This window comes from Balaenoptera acutorostrata, chromosome 4, assembly GCF_949987535.1.
Source record: "Balaenoptera acutorostrata chromosome 4, mBalAcu1.1, whole genome shotgun sequence".
Lineage (NCBI taxonomy): Eukaryota > Metazoa > Chordata > Mammalia > Artiodactyla > Balaenopteridae > Balaenoptera > Balaenoptera acutorostrata.
In genome coordinates, this window is record NC_080067.1 from 42,046,463 (window position 1) to 42,069,913 (window position 23,451).

General features: G+C 43.3%; 1 long non-coding RNA gene across 2 annotated transcripts; it reads left to right on the forward strand.

Annotated features, from left to right (window-relative positions):
* Positions 1–9,202: 9,202 nt before the first annotated feature.
* On the forward strand, positions 9,203–19,347 carry LOC130708119 (uncharacterized). 2 transcript variants are annotated; one of them, XR_009008184.1, is made up of 5 exons: positions 9,203–9,339; positions 10,303–10,612; positions 11,829–12,043; positions 15,365–15,449; positions 17,264–19,347. It is a non-coding gene; the product is annotated as an uncharacterized LOC130708119 (long non-coding RNA). The 2 variants fall into 2 exon arrangements; XR_009008183.1 differs by having other exon boundaries at positions 10,303–10,492.
* The last annotated feature ends 4,104 nt before the right edge of the window (positions 19,348–23,451 follow it).

The window sequence follows — 23,451 nt, forward strand, 5'->3', positions numbered from 1 at the left end:
AAAATCACATGTAGCTTTGGGTTTTACACTTAAAAGCCTCTTTTTTTTTTTTTAAGAGTCCAAAATCTGATCAATAGCAGAGAAACTGTAATACTGATCCCTTTCACCAGAGAAATTTACAACCTAATAGGGCTTTAGAGCCAAGATTTTCGCAGCAATGAAAATGATGCGGCCAGAGGGAGGGGGGTAAAAGAAGACGTGGGCGATAACATCCTTGGGCTATCTCTAAGCTCCATTACACTATCCCAAAGAAATATAATAGGATTTGAGGCCCAATTATTACTTCCTCCATCTAACCCCCTTCATTTAACATATCATTAGTATTTTTAGACAAGTCCCTAGGGGCTCTCACACTTTCGTAGGTGAGTCAGACAGCAAGAGCCTTGGCAGCTATCCAAGGAAACTGATCCCCCTTTCCGTGCTCCTTTCGGGTTACCTGCTATAATGCAATTATCATGTACTGAAGCAATTTTCGGGAAAATGACTTGACAAGAAGAGCTTTGTCATTTTGTAAACAAGAACAAACGTTGTAATTGGATCTTAATTACACAATGCTCTGAGAGGTTATTTTTATTTCTTTGTTTGTTAATGCAATTATTTAGCTCCCCTATTTTAGCCTTGACCTTGCAGGAAGAGGGTATTTTCCAGTCAGCATAATGCTTTATCTTTGAAAGCTACAATCAATAAGGATAATTAATGATGCCGGCTGCAATGATAGCCTCAGCAATCATTATCCCACATTAATCCCTGCAGTCAGACTGGGGTCAAGGCCATCTAAATCATTCACCTAGGGGTGGAGAAATTCAAATCGTTTACCCATTTAAATCCTTGCAAACAAATCCCACTTTATTTTCAAAGCAGTTTGAGTGCTGACCGGGTTTGTTTTGTGTATTTTCACTAGGCACTTTTTTTTTTTAAGGACCGAATATATACTTTATATTAACATTGCAATTTTGTTGTTTGTGTTTTGATAAATTAATGTTAAAACAAGCAGCACATGAACCATCGCTGTGCCTGGACGTACATGGCACATTTAGCATTTCACACGCCATCCCTGGTTTTAAAGGAGGAAGGGGGGAGGAAGAAAAGAGGATGGAGGGCAGAATGAGAGTCAGCGGCCTCAGGCTGGCAGAGACCTGAGGAAGAAGGTAGAAAACTACCAGCTGGAGAATCTTCTAGATGGAACCGCAGGCTTACTCAGCATTATCAAAAGGGCTGTTGGATGTGGAACTTCACTCTGGATCTTGCAAAACAGCCTCTGCATAGGTCTGTTTCTCCCTCATTTTGACCTTTTTTTCCCTGCCTTTCCAGAAGGTTGGATGACTTGATGTATGCTTCTAATTGTCTGCTATAGATCACACTCTGTTATAAAGAATTCCACTGGGCTCCAAAATATTTTTCAATGATTTCATTTTAATTAGTGTTTTGCTATAAATCATATTCTTCGTCTGCATGCACTGGAGATGATATCAAATTGACGTCTGGTCTCTCTCCCTCTCTCCCTCCCTCTGCCCCACCCTCTAACCCTCTCTCTCTTTCCAGAAATGAATTAGCACATAAGAGAAGTCTGGCGTGCACTGGGTCTCAATAAATATTTGTTGATATTATATAGCCAAGTTTACCTCAATCCTATTTTTTTTCAAGTCTTGTAACATATGGGAAGGAATGATAGCAGTTAAGTGAACTTTCCTGGCACAGTAATTAGGGATTGGGATATTTATGGGTGTTTGGGGAAGATGGAGGACTTAGAGATGCTGCTGGAAACATACTGAGAGATCTGTAAAACACTCAGCCAGAGTCCCTCTGTCCTCTCACCGTGAGAAATTCTCTGCAAAGACTGTGTTGAAAACTGCCGAGAATTTATCATCTGTAGCTTTTTCATTATGAATAGTGACTGCTAAAGAGAAAGCACTTAACGTGTCTGAGCATAGCGATTATATTCACGATAAGGAACCCTTTCTAATGAGATTTTATCACTACTTCGCCATCTCCCAAATGTAGATCCTTGTCTCATCCTGGCAAAAGAAAAACAGAAGATATTTTTTTGGGTCTTGGAATAGATCTGAGTGGAGGGAAAAAGTGAGTATAACTGAATTAAGAAGGGGAAAGTGAGCTCTGTGTTTGAACATGGGAAAGCACATGCCCTTCTAGGTTGGACTGTGGGATTTCCAGCTCCCAGCTGTCTTTCTAGCTTGTGATCTTTAATGAAAAGCCCAGTTTTTGCAGATACTGGCTTCTCCGACCTTCACTCTGCCCTATCTGACCTCTCACCTTGCAGTCGAATAAGCATATTTTGTTGAGTATCTACAAGCAGGGCTGGCTACAAAATTTGCAGGCCCAGTGCAAAATGGACATATGGGACCTCGTCCAGGACAACGAAGTCAATCTCCCCTTCCTGTGGGCCAGCCACCTCAATCCACAGTGGATGGACACCCCTCCCACCAAGGGACAGCAACCTGTGCCCTGGATGCACTAAGGATCCAGGGAGGATTAGTAGTAGGATCTCGAGAGGCTCCTACTGAGCCACTCACCCAATGCACCATGGGGAGCTGCCGGCCTGGGGAAGGGATGGCCACTACCCTGCCCCACAGAGATACCATGGGACACACAGCCAACGTGAACCCTCCCCACACCCACACCCAGGCCCCCAACGGGGCTCAGAGTGACAGTGAAACGTGAGCATTCCCCCATCTCAGCAACGTGACCTGGTCATCATTCCCCAGGGGAAGGAAGCAGCAGGCTTGGGGCAGGTAGGCAAGGGGAGGCTAGGTGAGGCTGGGCACCAGAGGGCAGGAACAGGCAACTAAGAAGCCAACCTGAAGAGGCAGGGAGGCAACGTGAGCTCCAAGCCCCCGACACACTCTCCATTGTCCATTGCCCTTCATTTACACAAACTCAAGGACGAATTACAAATCCAAAGATAAAATTGTTAAGAATTTCAAGCCAGTGATTGCAGAGCCTTAAACCTCAAGCACAGGACCTTTCTGAGCAAAGGGTCCTATTCAACTGTGTTGGTCACTCACCCATGTAGCCAGCCTTCCTATCATGTAGTGGGGGGAGACCCAAAGAAGAAAAAGACTCAACTCCTTGGCTTCTGGGAGCTCGTTGTCTAGTAGAGGACACAGGCAGGTAGAAACAAAAACCAGGCTAAGTCACAGTGTGGGTGTGGTTCATTGAGCACCTAGTATGTACCAGGCATGGCCCTGAACATCTTACTGTATCATCAACATTATCCTCACAATGACCCCATGAGGTAGTATTATTATTATCCCTGTTTTTTAAATAATGAAACTGAGACTTAAAAAGTTGAATAACTTCATCAAGTTCATATAGCTAAAAGGAGGCAGAGCCACGATTTGAATGCAAAATAGGTGCTCCTAAGTATGGTACCCTGCTGCTTCCCATGTCAGGGAGATTTGTGCAAAGTATTCTATGAAGAGTCCAAAGGTCATGAGTACTGCCTTATAGGAGTTGAGAAAGGCACTACAAAGGTGATGAGCTTGAGCTAGGTTTTGAAAAATTTACCCATCAGAGAAAGGAGGAATGGTGTATATAGTCATGGAAGGACCTGGAAATTTTGGGAAGTTCCTTATGGATACAGCGAGGAATACATGGCAGAGAGCAGAAGGGAATAAAGCCAGGGAGGCAGGGTGAGAGAAGCGTGTCCTGTTTAGGGCTTGGGCTTTACTCTGTAGGTAATGGGGACCTAACAGTAACCACTAAGCTGAATGCTAACGTGATCGGATGGCTAGTCCCTCAGGAAGCCAGGCCACATTTATATGGAACATGTACAAAGAAACAAAACCATAATGACCATCATCTTTTGGAAACCATTCTCAACTTATGTCAAGGATTTTGCGAAGGCTCTTCAATAGCACAGTTGTTCTTCCAGGACAGCTGCTAACTCAGCAGAAGAGGCCGAAGAAGGAGCAACGAGCGGAGATATGCTAGTCAGTGGGAAAGGCCCCTCAACAGAAGACAACCTCAGGTGATCAGAAATGTGGGCCCATTCTCATGGCAGCAGAAGAGAGAGGCCAAGGAATAAGGCCTCCTTTGGTAGCTCTTGTACTGATGTACTATTACTGTCTGGACCAGTGTTTGAGATGTACTAATATAACGGAGACAAGCATGGAATCCTAAAAGGTTATTTCATCGACAACCAATCAATGTCCCCAAACTGGACTGGAGTCAGGCAATGTCAGGTATAAGGCCGGCCCTGGCTCTGCCCCTAACGAACTCTGCAATCTTGGGCCTGAATAATTACTTATCTCCAAGCATTTTCCCAGGAGACAGGTGTGTGGGACCAGGTGAGCATGTGCTTTAGAATTATAAAGGTCTGGGTTCAAATCTCAGCTCTGACACCTGACAGCTGCATGACCTTGGGTAATTTACCTATCCTCCATGAGGCTTGGTTTCATGGTATGTAGCGGGGATAAAAATTTTACCCATAAAACCATATTAGGAGTATAAAATGACGTAACAAAGAAATATGTGAGTGGAATAGTTCACGTGGTGGTGTCAAGAAATGTCAGTTCCCTTTACCTGTTCTGTCTTCAGGGTTCTTATGGTGCGAGGGGTGTGAGGTGGGTTCCAAACGTCTTCCTAGCTCCACCTTTCCTTGGCCCTGAAACCTTCCTGCACTCCCCTCTTTGACACACTTTCTGTGCCCTGCACTGTGCTGTGTCCTGGAGACATAAAGGCGAGCACTCTCCTTGCCCCCACGCGGTTTATTACTCCAGCAAGGAAGCACTTTGATAGCGATTATTTATCAACAGCAGCAGGAGAATGAGTTGCCCAACAGTAGCCTTTATGTGAGGAATGCCTGTCTCAAAATGTCTCCCCTAACCACAGAAAATTCTCTAAAGAGCAATTTTTTGAAGTTTGAATTATTGAATGGGAGAGAAAATATATTAAGCTATTCTTGGCTAATGCTTTGAAGAGCTTAGTTAACCATGAGGTAAGAGCTGTAGGGAACGAAGAGTAGCGGGATAGAAGCCTAGAATAATGGCAGAGGTGGGAAGGCATCAGAGAGAAGATGAAGTATACCGACCATCAGACTCCACATCTATAATGTTTGTGCTGGGGTGGACTCCCCTCTCCTCAATACTCACCTAACCAACCTATGTGGGCCAAATTCTAGAACACAACTCTGGGTTCTAGAAGCTTCCTCAAGAGGGAAGGGTTGACTACATGGCGCACCCCAGTTTCCTAGATTTTCCATGATAACTATTTTTTAACAAGCTCCATAACCTAAGTAATTTTAGTTTCCAGCTTTATCTGGGCTTTTACAGACTCCAATAAATCCCAAATAAAACTGAGAGGCTGAGCACATAATTTTCTTTGCTCTTTTATGAAAAAAAAATTAATCTAGAGGCTTTTGATTTTTTTCTTTACAATTACACCCTCTCCTCCTACTAAGATTTATTAGTTTGGAATGTAAGAGTGGTTGTGGTAAAAGATGGAAATTGCTGGGATTTTCTTGTCTTAAGAAGTTCAGAGGAGGTGCTCAGGAATGATTCTCCTTATCAAAAAGTGAGCAGTGATGACCAAATCACATTAGTCCAGGAGCTGCATCCAAATCCACATGTCCATTCCTTTTTCATGTTTGCTATTTGAGGAAGACAATGTCTTGACATCTCTCTGTGAGAAGTAAAAAGACCTCCCTCACACTGTTCTGTCCCAAATATGAGATCTGGGATTTTGCCAGCCTCTCAATCACTTCCTGATGACTCTCAATGCTGAATTGGCATTTCTTTGGCCTTGAGAACGGATCAGAGAGAGGATTGGCTGCTTTCCAAAAGAGATGCAGGAGCAGAGGGAGGGGGAAGGGCGGATGCTCCCCTTGGCATTGAATTTTTAACAACAGTGGATCCTCTCGGAGGCATTTTGGGCTCCTCCCCTAATTCTCTCAAGAGCATGGTCTGTCTGTGACGGGTAGCTCTGCCCATCCTGATGACAGAAATGGAGCTGGGAGCTGGTTTGGGAAAAGAGGGAAAAGTCTGTTGTAAGCATATTAAGTAAACCGTGTATGTTAGTATGATAGGACATGATAATGGAAATGGCTTATGGCAAGTGATGAGATATCTGAGATTGGAGTCCAGAAGTTTGGTCAAGATTAGGAGATATTGATATTGGGGGTCACCTACAGGGAGCTGAGGACTGAAGTGACGTGGTTTGCTCGGGGTGAGGATGGTCAGAAAGACAAGGAGGTGTGACCCTCGGCCTGGTGGAGGCGTCTGTTACAGATGATTCCTATTTATGACCACCCTCCACAAGAGTCCTTAGCCCTGACCACTCAATTTCTGCCTCCTAACCGAGCATGCTGACACCATTAGAATCACCTGGGAGCTTTTTGTGATGCTACCAATGCCTGGGTCCCACCCCCAGATATTTTGACTTACTTGGTCTAGGGTCCAAGCATTTGGAATTCTCCAAAGCTCCCTGTGTGGTGACAGTATTGAGGTTTTGTTTTCAAAGTGAAATCCTTGTCTTTTAGAGATTCAAACTGAAATATTTATAAATGAAATGTTATTGTGTCTGGGATTTACTTCAAAATAATGAGGCAGGTGCAGGGAGCGGGTAAGGTATAGAAGAAACAAGACTGGCCATGAGTCGACAACAGTTGAAGTTGAGTGATGAGAACATGGGGGTCCATTGTGTTTTACTTTCTACTTTCACGGTTTGAAAGTCTACATAATAAAAAGTTAAAAATAAATTAATATAAAGTCTTTCTAGGCAATTTCACACTATGCCATGTTGAAGACCCCTGGGACACAGGTTCTTTGTAAGTACAGCCCTTCCCCTGAATCCTCAGTGCCATCAGCTACGTCTGTCAGACTTCCATGAAGATCCCATCCCAGGCTGAGAGCTTTCCTGCTTCTTCTAACTCTTCTAACCTAAAGCTAAGGGCTCTAATAGCAATCTGCACTCTCATCTTAAACTTCCCAACAATAAAACTGACATTTCCAGGAGAACTGCTCATGGATATGGTAGAATAACCACAGCAATTATGGTGTGTTTCTTAATCCCTGATTACAGATAATGGAGACAACATGCCTGGTGCATGTACTCTAAATCCTTTGATTGAAAAATAAGCACTTCCTAAAATTGTTCTACTTTAGACACATGCTTCCAAAAGAGATACAATGAGACTCTCCTTCCCAATTCACCCATATTAGGTAAAAGAAGAGGAGGCAACTCACAAACAACTGAAATTCTAATAAATTTCATTCACTTTTATAAATAAGTTCAGTTGCACTTTTCCCACAAAGCTTTCCTTAGAACAGCATTTTCAAACAGCAAATTAAGCTCCTTCAAACGATCAGGAACAGTTGGTGGGTCAGGAGCGGTGACTTTAAAAAAAAAAAAAATGAAACAGAACTGAATAGAGAATATCACAGTGCCTCACATGTGCTGGTGGTAAGTATTGTTTTTGTGAACATTGGTTTCAGTAATTATGTAGGTGTACATATGTATGTGTGTTTAATTGGTCATAATGTAAAATGGTCAAAATCATTTTAAATCAACTTTCTTTGAACTTCACTTTTTACTCTCAGTTCCACAGCAAACCCCTTTTCCCTTCAGCTGAGGGTGAATTGGGGAGGTCTGGAGCTCAGGGCAAGCCACGGGTAAGTGAAGAATTCAGGAGTCTGAAAGATGAATGAGATCAAGACCTAGGAACAGGCAGTCAGGGGAGGGAAAGCAAGCAGCAGAGCTGGATCCAGCAAGCAGAGTAGGTCAAATTGGGCACTGAGGATGCCCAGCAAATCCAGGTGCAGGACTAGATGGCATGGCTCTGGAATCCCTACCTTGCAGGGACCTCAAGAATGAGCATCGCATTGGGAGGGGTGTTAGGGCTTAAAGCTGTATTCGTATGGCAAACTGGGATTATATCTTTTTGGGGTAGGTCTAGTGGATTCTGATGGAAATTATGGGGAAACTAAAACCCCTCAACCCATGCCACCAAGTCAACCCCTTGACATAACCAATAGAGATAAGGCTGCAGAAGTCAGTCGAAGTTAAAGTTGATTCTGAGACCTGGACCCCCAAGGAATTCTTTTTTTTTTTTTTTTTAACATCTTTGTTGGAGTATAATTGCTTTACAATGTTGTGTTAGTTTCTGCTGTATAACAAAGTGAATCAGCTATACATATACATATATCCCCATATCCCCTCCCTCTTGCATCTCCCTCCCACCCCTCTAGGTGGTCACAAAGCACTGAGCTGATCTCCCTGTGCTATGCAGCTGCTTCCCACTAGCTATCTATTTTACATTTGGTAGTGTGTATATAAGTCCATGCCACTCTCTCACTTCGTCGCAGCTTACCCTTCCCCCTCCCCGTATCCTCAAGTCCGTTCTCTATGTCTGCGTCTTTATTCCTGTCCCACCCCTAGGTTCTTCAGAACTGTTTTTTTTTTTTTCTTTTTTTTTTTTTAAGGTTCAATATATAGCCTTGCTGCTTCTCCAGCTGCCTTTAGATGCAGGAGCACCAGCGCCCACCCACCAGCAGGGGGCCTTCCAACCTCTGAGGAGGCCTGCTAGTGAGACCCACAAAGGGTGTCTGGGTGAGACTTAACAGCCACCTGAAATAGACCAATAACAAAGGAGGAGAGGGGTGGAAATGGATTCAAGAGGTATTACAAAGGTGGAATTGACTGATTTTCTTAATTTGCTGGAAGTTGGGGCTGGTGAGACAGAGTGAGCACTCAGACTGCTGGGCTGGCAATCTGAAGTCTGAGTTACTGGGTGGTCTCCCTTTGGGCAGGCTGTGTCCCCAGGTCACAGGGTTACACTGAGTTGCTCACCCTGGGACAGCTTGAGTAAGTCTATTAGAAACAACTCGGGAAGACATAATGGGATTGGAGGTCTCCACTGTGAGGGTCAGAGAACTAGAGCAGGGCATTTGCTTCACAATAATCAAAGACTATTAGGACAGTCACGCTGCATAATTATAATAATAACTGAACCAGCACTTGACCACATGAGAGAAGGTCTGTAAATACACTCAGCCCCACACAGCTCCTAGGAGAGGCTCTGTCAATGCTAGTTCCATTTTATGCTGTACACAGTGCTTTCCCAAACATGGGCATCATCCCATTTAAGGGAGATAAAGGATGGTGTTAACTCCATTTTAGAGACTATGAAACTAAGGTTTTATCCAATTAAATGATTTTCACAAACCCAGTAAGGAGGGTTTTGGCTTATAACTTAAGTCTTCTACTGCTTCACCTTACAGAAAACCAGCACAGGGAATTTGCTCCAACATTCAGGACCAAGAGGATCAGTTCCAGAAAAATAGGAACGAATCAGAGCAGATAAATTCAAGTAAGCGGCTCCAGGTAAGTGGATAAGTAAATAGGGGATTATTTAAACACCGAGACATTGATTATCAGCTGACAATAAACCTGAGGTCAAGAAGCCCCTGAAAAGGGACAATCTAAGGTGAAAACAACCTGGTAAATATAATTAAATTTTTTTTAAAAGAGCATATCTTTTGAACTCAGGAATGTTTTATATATACAGAACATATATAAGTGTGTGTATATATATATATTATATATATATATACACACATATAATTTATATCAATATAACATTTCATTTATATATATTTGGTATTGTATTATTCCCTGTTTACTATTTAATTTGTTTTTAATAAAAGTGAAATTAAATAATTTTTATTCCATTACTACATATACAGGAGTCCCTCCTTCTCTGAGGTTAATTGGTACCTGAAAAATTTTTAAGTCCCCTTAAAATAAGGACATAATAAGTAGTGGAGAACAAAAGCTTCTACTATAATTTAACCTGAAAAAGAAATGAAACTAAAATTATGAAAATAAGTTTTATGCTATATTTAACAAAGTGTAGATGTAGATCATAATTGCAACTAGTTGCTAACTCTTAGAAGGAACAAAGAATATATCAAGTATTTTTGGGGTCGTTTGGATTTCATATACCTTTTTCAGTCAAGTAAGAGCAAAATAACAGCAATCTTCTCTTTATACATGCCCAGAAGATCCTAGGAAAGGTCATTTTCACAAATAAACCCAAGAGCTTCAGAAATTTTTCCAAGAAAATAATCGAGAGTTCAATCATGCTCCTTTGAATGTCTATGGTGAAGCCAATCCTCTTGATTTTTAAATTTTTAACCCTGACCAATCCTCATTTGTCAATGCCTTTACATGTGATTGAAGTAGTTCAACATCACTTTTCTCAATTTCATGAAATCTTGCACATTTTACAAAATTTCCCATTTCCCCCTGCAATCAATTTCCCTTGTGTTTGTATTTTATTGTCAGATGTTTGCCACCTCAGAAACCCAGCAGGAGCCAGCAGACAAGCACGATGATGTTAGTGGGACCTAATTTTATAGGGGGTCACTCTTTGTGTTTTATGATACAATAACTTTCACTCGGAAACTAAGGAAACAGATACTGAACACTCAGACGATGAAAATCTCCTGTAATGGCTTTTTCTTGCATCTGCACGGTGAGTGTGGAATGATACAGCTCATGTCTGAAGAATCTAAGTTATCTATGCCCAAAGGCTGTCCCTTCCCACCACCAGCCCTCTCCAGTCAGAACTCATCACCCGGGAGCTGCACCACAGGTAAAGACATTAGGGCTGTGCTCAATAACCCCAGGAAGAAAATCCCTACCTCCCCGAATCATGAGAAAAACATCACCGTCACAGTGCAGACCTGAACTCTTGACACCAGTCTCCATCTTAGGACGGCAGCACTATCCCAAAAGCCTGCTCTGGCTGCCATTCCTCCTAGCGCTGTCCCTTGGAGTCACAAAAACCTGGCTTCTCTTAGCAGCTGAGCAAAGAGTAAAGATGGTAGCTCATTGGAATTAGCAGATCAGAGGAAGAGAAACCGCTAGTCCCATCTGCTATGATCCATAAATAGAGACAGTTTTACATGTGTGTCTATGGAAGGCAGTTTAGTGGAAAGGAATGTGCATCTTCAGATAAGGCCAACTGCATTAGCAATGCTGCTGGTATTCTCGACAACCAGAGATGTCAGTAGAATTAGAATTCCAGGCTTGAGATCAGGAAGCAATTACTGGATAAGGGTCTTCCTTTTGGCCACCACATCAACAATAGTCTCTCCTGTGACTTTTTTTTACTCAAGAAAAGATTCTGGTTGAATGAGTCATCTTCTTTCCAGGCCAAGAAATAAAATTTCTGAAATCCTTAGGGTAATATTTTGGAGAAGCGGTTCAAAACTGAAAACTTGTGATTCATTCTGGCCAATCACTTTCTCTGCAAGGCTCGCTGAGACCAAGTTTTCCACTTGATAAATATGGTGAAGACTTAAAATAGACAGTGCTCTGGAGGTAATGAAATCTCTCACATTCGTATATGGTGTTTCTAGTTGATTCCAAAAATGGCAAGGATGTAAAAACTTGTTTCCAGGACACATAGATTTGGGGAGAAGCCTGCCCAACGTTGGATATATGTAAACTAAGCTTTTGTCCCAAACTCCTGGGCAACTTTATCATGGCAAGATCAAAGTAATATCTATTGATGGTGAATAGGAGTGATGCAAGTTCCAAGCAGGATATGTACAGGCAACTTAGGACATATTGCTTGAAGTAAAAGTACATAAATAAGAATCCATGTGAAAAGAATGAGAACGGCTACCTTCAGAAATAGGCCATTTACACTAAGTGGAAGGCCACTAATCACACGCCCAATCTACCTGCAGAGAGCCTGGGAAATATAAGTAAGCACATGGAATATTTGATCATCGTTTACTAAATCTGCTACAATCCACCCTTCTCATCACCAAGTATTTCTTTGTTTCCTTCTTCCCACACAGAATACACTTAACTCCTCCACAAAGGAGACAAGCCAAAGTTCCATCCAGCAGCTGCATTCAACTCAAAGTTCATCTTTCTGGGAGATGTCCAGTTGTCTCTCCATCAGATTCAGTTACATGTGACTTTTCAACCTCTGGAGTCCTGATTTTACAAAAGACAAATTATCTATTCCCTCTCCACATATACTCATGTGCGCACACACCCACCCACTAAGGTATGTATAAATACTTCCATTTGGAAAGAGAAGAATGGGGCAAACACAGCAGCCACTGAGCTGTAGCAATTCTGGAATCCAGCCCAGCAGACTGGGAAGACCTCCTACCCTGGGGATGGGAGGTTCCTTGGTTAGGCTATGATTCTGCTCTCTGACAAGAAGCTCCATTTTTCATTGTTCTCTATGGCTCTTAGATTCGTCCTCTAGAAGATTCTTTTCCCTTATTCTCTGGCCACATCTGAAGTAAGCTTTGAGGAATTTGGACTCCTGCGGGGCTATTCAGCTTTCTCAACTTGCTTCCTACTCATTGACTATTAGGGGTCCCAGGGTTGTTTTAAGTTCTAAATATTCAGATACCGTTTTATGGTTGCTTTAGTTACGTAGCTGCCCAAAAACTCTCTTTGCTGTTCACTTCATTGGACACTAGGCACACTCAAAGGACTTTTCCACATGTGGTTCTCAGATCTATTTTATTTCTTTGCTTCCTTACCTCCATGCCTCCTTCTCTCACCCTTCATGATGGCTACTGACATCAGGCTATTGGGCGTGGATGGGAAAACCACGTCTTGAACAATGTTTTCGTGGAGGCATATGAATCAACGGAGAGGCTTCCCCCGCGCCCACCCGCAGCCACTGCAAAGTCTTGTTAAATACCACCGCTTACAGTCGGGTTCTAGAAACAGTCAACTCTTCCAAATTTCTAGGCCTCGAATTTTGAACTCTGTACCTCTTCTCTTCTGCTTTATAAACTGATTATTTCTCTCCTTAGTGTATCTCTTTCTTGTATTATCTTGCCAAACACAGCCAATAATATCACCCAACACTAAAGTCCTGTTTTTCACTCTCTCTGATAGCACTGCAAGTTTATTAGGTGAGTGATCTGCCTGCCTCGTTATTAGAAGCAATAGTTTACTTGAATATTTTACCACGACGTATCAGGGATCATCATCTTTCCAGCTTTAATGTTAGTTTCCGCCCAGCTCATCCCCGATGACTAAGACGATGCCATACATTTTAGGTTTTTCTAATGGCAGCACCCCACTTCAAGACAAGAGGTTCTATAATGGCACACGTTGCCACAACAGACCAAACCCCACGTCTCAGTGACTCAGCTCAACAAAAACTCATTACCTGCTCACATAAAGTCTTGTGCAAAACAGCAGGGGCTCCCTTCCATTTAGTGACTGAGGAAGCTTCCTCCATCCGTGTCACTAGAGCCTGATCAACCTTGGGCCAGCCTATAAAATTTAAGTACTGAAGTTGTCAAGGGACTGGCCAGTCCCCTGGCACGTGGTGAGACGATCAAGGGACAGAAGCCCAGCCTCAATGGACATAGGCACCTTCTGTCTCTTCATGCCACCTTTGTGGGGACAGCATACGCTTTGTACCTACATCTTTTTAAAATATTGGTTTGTCACAGAGCACCGAGCTGAGCTCCCTGTGCTATACAGCAGGTTCCCACTAGCTATCTATTTTAGACATGATCGTGGGGGGGAGGGAGGGAGGGAGGTCCAAGAGGGAGGGAACATAGGTATACATACAGCTGATTCACTTCATTGTACAGCAGAAACTAACACGACATTGTAAAACTATTTTACTCCAATAAAAAAATTATACCTCAAAAAAAAATATTGGTTTGTAAGTTTTTGTGGGTCCTAGTTAGAGTGACCAACTACCTTCGTTCACTCAGGACTTAGAGGGTTCCCAGGACACGGGACCTTTAGTGCTAAAACTAGGAGAGTCCCAGGTAAATCGGGACAGGTTGGTCACCCTAGTCACTGTTCTCTTAAAAAAGCAGATAAAAACAAAAAGGTACCCATGTCTAAAGAAACTGCCTTGGAAATCATCTTCTGCATCCTCCTACCACTATGAACTCACATGACCTACTTTCCAAAAGAAGATACAAGCTCCTGGACAAATAGCCTGGCCCACATTTTTGTGTGACTCTGATGAAGTGAGAAACTTTTGTTGTGCTCTTTTAAAATTTAAAATATGTGCAGACCCATCCCCCCAACACAAAGTATGTAGATGAAGTCATAACAGGATTCAAAGAGGGAAATATTTAACAGGACATCCACAGGCAAAGCTTCTCACCCCCAAAAGCGGGCAAGGTCATGATCTCTGCATTTAGCAAGAGTTCATTGTGAGCCTGACTAAAGACTTGCTTAGGGCCTTGGAGTTATGATGAAGTAGGTCAATTTTTAAAATAAACGTTCATTATATTTTACCCTTTGAAGAAAAATGCTGCTTGGCCTTAAACAAATTAAGAGTGTTCAGGCTTTTTATTTGGGGCATTTTTTTTAGTTGAATATTATTAAAAATAATTACAGGCTGTGGATTTAATCTAAAACACAATCAGCACCCCCAAAGTCCCCTACAGTGAGTTAAAGCATCCTCCTTCTCAAAATTCAAAATTAAGTGGAAATTCAGATTAGTTTTGATTTATAACCACATTATGAACTATTTAATATTTTCAAGAAGTCATTCCCTGTGCCCGTATTAAATTAATTTACAACAGAATATTATATAATTTATATATGCATACATATAATAAATTATAGCCCAACTATATAATTCTACATGTATAATTAATTACATTAACCATCTACATTTTAAGCCTACAATTAGATAACCCTAAAAGACAGCGCCGTTAGCATTTTTTAATAAATACTTGTGTTTGGAGCTGTTTAACAGAGCACCTGATAGCTGATAGAGCAGTGTTAACATCTGTTCCATTATTTCCAGAGGACGTTGGTTGAACGCAATACTATTCACATAAAATATGCATTTGTTCTAGACTGTCAAGTACCTCTATTATTTTATTAAAAAGTCAAAAAGGAATATAATCAGACTTCATAATTTATGTGTGACATTTTCATTACAGAAAACTTTATGCAAAATTGAATTCCAAAATTTAATTTCCTGTGATGTTTAAATTACTTACTATCTGGCTCCTCTCCAAACATCGCGATCATTGAAGGCCCCATATGAATTCTATTAAGGATACATTTTGCTGCTGCCAGAATATACAGGGTAGTTTTCTAAGTAACTCTAAGAATATGCTTCTTAAATATATTTTGTGCCAGTTTAAATAGTTTTTCTCACACGGGAAAGAAAAGCAGGAACTTTTCTTTCTTTCTTTTTTTTTTTTTTTTTAACCACAGACAGATTTTCTCTGCTTCTCTCCTTCCCACCTTGCCTGTGACCTCTTATTCCCGATACTTTAACCCAAAAGAAGCCAGGCTGGTCCAGCCCTGTCAGTTAGGGCTCACCACATTACAGGATAATAACCAGCTTCCCTCTGGCTTTCTTTTTTTTCAGGCAGTCTGATAAAGAGGCTTTGTCCGGGGTAGAGCCCACGGTGAGGACGTCTGACCCTCTCTCTTGTCACCCACTTTATGTGACGGTGGGTACCTCCTCCCCACGTTCCCTTTGCTGCCACGTCAATGGGAGCAACCTGACTTAGCATCATTCCCAAGGTGCTTTGAGAGACCTGAAAATGACATCGCACCTCCCAGCTGCCGGGGGAAATAAGACGGCTCGTAGTGAGCAATAATTTAAATAATGAGCCTTTGAGGGTAGGAGGGTACCACCAGCAGAGTCACCTTGATGTATTCTCTGGCAGAGAACAGATTTCCAAAATGGCACTTTAAACGGGGAAATCATGAAACTGTAAGCAGTGAGAGGGGAAGAGAGAGGGTGAATCGCTGTCAATCAGACAAGGGGTGGCAGGATTCCCTGCTCAGGGCTGCCCCACACAGCCAGCCAGCAGTCCCTGGATTCGTCCAGCTGCCCATTCCACCAAAGGGAGCCTCCACGGCTAGGCATCGTATGATGGGCTTGGAATATAGTGAGGTATAAGACAGGATTCCTGCCTCAAAGAGTTCATAATTCAGTAGAAGGGTAAACTTCTTACATTTACGTAAAACTCTACATCTTACAAAGTGACCTGACATGGTGTTTCATTTGATGGTCAATTGCCTGTGAGACGGCGGCGGGCAATTCATCCATCCTAATGAATGAGGGCAGGAAGCCCACTTGAGTGATTTTCCAGATGTCACACCACAATAAGTGGGCAGGCCTCCTAGAGCCCAGGCAATCCACTTTACTCAAATCCTAAACTGGACTTGAATGGAGGAAGCCAGGAAGCTGGGCTGTGACATGTGTGTCCTGATACTGGGCATGAGGGAGGGACAGCTCAGGCTCGCACTCCAGCACCTTTCCGTGGCCCTCTGCAATGTCACAGCAGTGACCTCAACTAAGATAGTCATAGCTCTTCTCGTCTGTCTGCCACTGCAAATGTCTGTCTGGTCCCATTTGGGGGATCTTGAGGAGGTCACCCTGTCAATCTCATTCTCCCAGGAATATTGTTACTCCCAGGCTGTCACCCCACTGCCTGAAATTCCACCCCTGTGAGTGCTTCTTTTTCCCTCTTCAGGCACCTTCTTTTAAAAGACTGCCCTAGGAGAGTTCGTACAGTTAAGCTATAACGAGCTAGTTAGACTCTACTGGGGATGAATTTATCAGATGCCTTTCTCTCAACCACCCAACACCCTCAGAACCATTAATGTGGAGCTGCAAACACCCCACCAGGGTTTGAGAAAATGTCCCCAAGATAGTTGTTGCGTCCCTACCTGCTCCCCTGCACACCCACAGTCCTGCTTCTTGTCCTTTAGACTTGGCTTTCCCATCTGGTCTCTCCCAATCATCGCCTTCAACTTCCTAGTATGAGCTCTGCTCAGGCCTGCATTTGCCAAAACCCATCTGCCTAGTAGTCAGAACATCCATTAGATCGTTGGCTCTTTGGGTCCCAACCTCCCACCTAGTGCCCTGAGGCACCAAGGGGAGGGGACTTTATATAAAGCAAGAGAGAGACTTTGGGAGTAAGTGGTGTCATGCATCGTAAAGCCTGGACTCATGGGTCCTGTGCAAATGGCCTATGGTCTGAGTGGGAAGGGAAGAGTGGAAGGAGACAGGAGAAGAGAGAAAAGGGATATTTCCAGACTTGGCCTCCCTGCAAACTCAACTTATCCCCTCCTCTGCCTTTGCAACACAGGAATTTAGAGGAAGGCCCTTACAAAAGGCAATGCAGGAGAATGTATTTGACAGATACTTACGGGTGCTCAGTAAATAGAATCTACCAATAACAGTAATCAGGTGCGAATATCTTCAGGCCAGTTGCTAGAAAGTTTGGTAAGAGTTTCCATTTGTGTTTACCAGGTCGATGGAAGAGAATGAGAAGGCAAGGAGAAGCAAAAGTAAGAATTCCAGAGAGAGGACGCCACTGTGTAAAGACATGGGGGCCTCACGTGGAACAGCAATTGTGTGTATGGAAACTACAATCAGCTCAGGTTTGACCTATCCAAATGTGTCAAGTGTAAAAGTATAAAGTGGAAGTGACAAGGGGAGAGGCTACGTGGGCTTGCAGAGGCCACTTTTTTAGCAGCATGGAGCAAAACGGAAGTAGCACTGACCGATAAGCAAGACTTTAATTACTATCTGATTGTGGCCAGAAGCCCCAAAAGGCTAAATTTAGTGGATGTGTTCACTCGAGAGGACTTATACCCTTCTTAAAGACGAGGCATCCTCCTTGGCGTGGCTCAGACATCACCTCCTCCGGGAAACCTTCCCTGGCCTGTCTGGGCCAGAGTGAAGACACTCTGAGTCTTCACGGCAGGGGCACTTGCTCGGCCCACTCCCCCCGCTATGGGCGCCATGAGGGCGGAATTGGTGATGGGCCTGAAGTTGGTGCTCAACATTTGTTGAAGAAAGCTTTCCCTTAACCTCAAAACTCTTTCACCTACTACCCAATGTGTCTCCTTTGCTTTACAACAAGTCTTCTTGAAAAGAGCCATCCATACCCACTGTCTCCACATCTTCTCCTCCCACTTTCCTCCCATGCTTTCTTGAAACTACTTCAGTAAGCCCCCTCCTCTCCTCCACAATGAAACTGCTTTTGTCAGGCGACCTCCACCATGACCTCCACGTTGCCAAATTCAGTGGGGCTTTATCAGTGTTTCTCTCATTCCCAGCAACACACTGGACCACCTCCTCCCCCTTAAACATCTTCCCTTGGCTTCTGAGACACCTTTCTCTCTTGATTTTTCTACTGCACTCAGAAGCTCTTCTCAGGTCCCTCCACTGGTTCCTCCTCATCTCCTTAACCTGTAAATGTCAGAGTGCCAGCAGCAAAAACCTTGGACTTCTCTATCCTCCCTCACTTCCTCGCTGACCTTATCTGGTCCTATGACTTGAAACACCCCTCTTCATGCTGGCAGCCCCCTAATCAATACCTCTAGCCTCAAACTCTCCCTTGAATTCCAGACTCCCTTTTCTAACTTCCTACTCCACATCTTTACTTGGAAGTCTATGAAGCATCTCACACTTCACACATCTGAAACCAGACAACATGCACCCCCAGAAATGTTGCTCTTCTTCACCTTCTCCATCTCAATAAATGGCATTTACATTTGGCCAGAGGCTTAGGCTAAACAGCCAGCAACATCCTTGCCTCCTTTCTTTCTCATGCACCCACATCTAATTCATCAGCAAACTCTGCCAGCTCTCCCTTTGAGATATATCCAGAATCCAACCACACTTTACCACCTCCACCAAATCACAGACTCCCGGCTGCCATCATCTCTCAGCTAGATTATTACAATCACCTCCTATTCAGCTCCACCCTTAATCTTCCCCCCTTAACCACACATGACGGCCAGAAGGAACATTTTAAAATATAAGAAAGATCATGTCACCCGTCTGCTCAAAACCTCCCAAAGGTGCCGTCTCCTCCTCTGTAACCACACTTTCTCTGACTTGCGCCCCTCTGCCCATTCCAGGTCAGCTGCACTGGCCTCCTGGCTGTTCTTCAATATACCAAAGATGACCCCACCTTAACGCCTCTTACTTTATCATTCGTCTGCCAGGAAAGCTCTTCCCCCAAATATCCACAGGATTCGTTCCCTTCCTCCATCAGGCCTCTGCTTAAATCTCACGCCTTCAGAGAGGCCTTCCCCAACCTCTGTAAGAAAGCTTCCCCTCCCACCTCTGCCTCCTTTACTTTACTTTGGCCTTCTTTAGAGTGCTCATCATAACCTGACATATTTGTTTCTTTGTTAAAAATTGTTTTTCTCTCTCCATGAGAGTAAGGATTTTGCTGTTTTGTTCACTCGAAATCCTCGACATCTAAAATCCAATAAATGTATGAATGAAAGAATGAATGGGAGGGGAAAAGTTGGTGTCTTCACACAAGGTAGGAAGACACTAACATAAGGGTTTCATTTTAAAAATGTAAAAGCCGGTTTCCTTAATGAACCTGGGTGAGTTTTTGTTGCAGTGGTGGTGGCGGTTTCTTTTTGTTTTTAATCTTTGTATCAAACTCAGAACTACCCACTATTTAACTCTACCAGCAAATATGAGCTTCCCCTCCTAGTGCTGTGATCACTGTGGTGGCATCAACCAGGAAATGAAATCTTAATCATAGCATCTGCTATGCACCCTTCACTTACAAGCCCACAAATGAAACTCCAGCTAGGCAATCTCATTTCACTAAAATGTGGTTGGACCCAATAACTGGAGGCTGGCGCTCACAGCACATCGTTCTGCCCAGTGCTGCTTAATCTCGACAAGCCTCAAGGCTTATGGCACCCTAACCTCTAACTTAAACAGAAAAGCATGTGCTGGGCTACTTACTTAGCAACCCACAAGCATTTGTGTTATATAAGTCTACCTGTGGGCTTTTCAGTGTTACTGCCTCAGTTCCTTGCCAGACTAAAGGAGAAAAGATTTTTTAAAAATCTTTTGGGACTGATGGTTACCACTGTCATGACCAGTTTACAACCTAATGGCACTTACTATTGATGGAGAGAAAAAAAGGGACGAGTCATGTCGGATCCAGCTTGACCTACCCATGAACACAGGAACAAGACGGTGAGAGGGAGAGGGGCAGTTTTCTTCATTTCCCAGAGGACTGGGAAGAAGGGACCAGGGAACCTTGGGGACTTGGAGGAAACTGTACTCAATCAGTTGGCCATATGTCAACCCAAGAGCCCAAGAGCATCTCAGAGCTCCTGGCCTGTTTCAATCTGAGGGGGCTACAGTGTGATTTCCAGGTACCTGACCGGGGCCAGGCAATCCAAATTTTGAGCCCCGTGAAAAGCGATTAACATTCCAGAGCAAAAGTGTTACCCGCAAGAAAGGCGGCTTCCAGGAGCACCTGGCCACTGAGCCAGGTGCAGGTTTGTCCCTGTGACCTCAGGGAGTCACTCGCAGATCGGATATCAACAGGTGAGAGGAGCAGTCACTGGGGCAGGCAATTTTATTGATGGAATTGGGTTTACAAATTACCCTCAAAACACACTAAAGTGAAATATTAAATTCCCCATTCCCTAGTGGACTCCTTCTGGGTTTGAAAGAAGGAAAGGCAAAACACCACCTTTCCTAATGGCCGTATCCCCACTACAGTAATACCTATTCAGAAGTAGACTGAGGGTTCTCAGGACGGGCTATTGTGAAAATTTGCTGGACAAACGCAATTTAAAAATCCTGGGATCAAATAGCTTGATCCAATAAAATCAAGACGTGATTACTACAAGCTGAAGACTCCAAAAAGCATCTATAGGCTGGTTCCTAGTGTGTTGGAAACTTCTTTTAATGAATTAAATTAGAATCGGGTGTCCTTTAAAAGCCATAGCACTGCCAATATCTTAACATCCACATTCTGGTGGTAATTTGGGGTAAAGGTGTTCCCCTTGATCTCAGAGAGGGCAACTGTCCCCAGACAGGCTTGAGTACTTGAATGATGGACTACAAACCATGGCCCTCAACTCTGGATACACATTAGAATGACCAATCGCACATCCCCATCTCTACCGATGGTCCAGGCAATGGTATTTGTAAAGGTCCCCTTGATGATTCAGTGAAGTCTGGGATAAGAAACACTGCACTAAAAGAAGAGACTTTGGGGCTTGTCTAGCCCGGGGTTTCTCAAACTTGTCCGGTCATCCGAATCACTGGGTGACTTGTGTTACACATAGAGACTACAAGACACATTGCCCTGAAGAGTCCGATTCAGTAGGACTGGGAGAGGGCCCTGGAACCTATATGTTTTTAAAAGATCCCCACAGAATTTTTATGACCAGGCAAATTTGTGAAACCCTGATTTAATGCACCTCCTCATTTTATAGAGGCAGCCTGGTGTGATTCCTAATTGTTAGCTCCTCAGGGGTAGAGCTGCTCCTGATGCATCTTGGTATTGATCTCAGAGCCTCATATACATAGTAGGTGCTCAATAAATAATTTTTTAATGAATGAATAGAATAATGGAAAAAGCAGGCAACCTGATTTCACATTTTTGGCTTGGCCTCAATGACCACATAACCTTGGCCAGGTTACCAGTGGCTAAGACTCTGTGCTCCCAATGCAGGGGGTCTGGGTTCGATCCCTGGTCAGGGAACTAGATCCCACATGCCACAACTAAGAGTTCACATGCCGCAACTAAAAAGATCCCGCATGCTGCAACGAAGATCCCACGTGCCACAACTAAGACCCGGCGCAGCCAAATAAATAAAAACAAATAAAGACTCAAGACTTTGTTTCTTCATCTCTTAAATGAAGATATTAAGACTGATTCCACCTACCTCCATAGGAATCAGGTAAGATACTGTTTTCAAATAATTTTCATTTAAAGTTTCAGATATACATTACATATTCTCAATGTAAACAAAGAAATTAAGGGCCAGAAAGGAAAAGTGAGAATGCTCACTTCACAGAGTTAAGAAATGGCAGAGCTAGACCTAACCCAAAGTTCCCTAATCCCAGCCAAGGCTACTCACCACTTTGCCATTGGGCACGGAATTTTCTGGAAAGTGGCTGAAGTACTTCACCCAAACTAGTGTGATAGTTCAGAGAAGACATTTTTCTTCAAGTTCCCCCAGAAGCCTATAAGTACTGAGAATTCTGAGCTTCAAGGCCCTTGGTGAGAAACCAAGGGCCACCCCAATGGAACATTGAGGTTCCTGCATTTTTTAACTAGAGCAGAACCGAGGAGGGGAAAGTGGGTTTGCACATGTGCTGCCATCTGCACACAGAGGGGCCCAGCTGGGGGAGGAGGGGACACCATGGGGAGGGCGGTCTGTGAGAGGAGGACTTGTCACTGTGCTCTCTCAGAGATGATGTCCAGGGCAACTACATGAAAGAAATGCACTGCAGCAGGACAGAATGGTCAACACAATTTCAAGCACTCTGATTAGTCTTTTTATTCTTAGAATAACCTCTCAACACATGGACGCTCAATGTACATATACTGCAAACTGAGTCATGGGAAAATTGATGTATTAATGAGTTTGGGGGAGAAACTGAGACCAAGACTCTCTCCTGAAGACTCACTATTGCAGCCTTACTATTTTCTGAGGCAGCTGAAAGTGTTTTTGGTTTTGCTAGATCCATCTGTTCTACTTTTTTGAAGAAGAAAAAGAAAAGTTATGAACTACAGGGCAAGAACCAGGGCATAGTAAATCTATTGGTTGCCCGTGACGCTTGGACCATTGTCACAAAGCCCCTGAGACGTAAGGGAAAAGCTGACATCCTTAAAAGGTTAAGTTCAGATATTTTCAAACCAGAACTTTAAGGTGGACATGGGTGCTGACCTAGCTGCTCAAAGTGAAGAGAGGCGCAGAATGTCAATGCAGGCGGACTTTGATGAGCTGACAGAGTCCAGACGGTGCAAAGCCACTTTACCTGCACTTCATGGGCCTGCTGTACTGGCTAAGAGCTGATATCAGGCTAGGTTCTTTTTTTATTTTTTCCTTTAACAATCCCATGTTATTTTTAGGGATATTAATATGTCAAACTCCGGGAGAATGTAGCACTTGGAGATTTAAAAAAAAAAAAAAAAAAAAAAAAAAAAAATATATATATATATATATATATACACACCCATGTTTGCAAAATGCATTAACTAATAATCGTGCTAAGATGCTGGGACGGCCTCACTTTGTTCTTCTGAGTTCTGTTCCATTCCTTGGCTTACATCTTGCACGCAGGTAAGGGTGTTCAAGAGCAATAGAGGGAGGCTGAGGAGTGGGAGTACAGCAAAGTGGCCTTCCACTCTAGGAAAAGCAGCAGAGCCCACACCCAGTCAACGGCATGTCAGGCCATCTTTTTTGTATCAGAAGTCTAGAATCTCTAATTCATGATCCAGATATGATCCTTGGTTTTATTTCATTTGCCTATTAGGTAAAATACCAACTTGAAATACGTGATCGTATCCTTTGCCTGCTCATTAATGTTATTGTCTAGGGCAGAGCTTTTGCTCTAGAGCCTAGAATATAAGGCCTAGGTAATACCTCACGTCCTCTCTGCACCAAATAATTTTCCTCTCTTTTTTTCCTTGGTGACCTCTTCCTTCA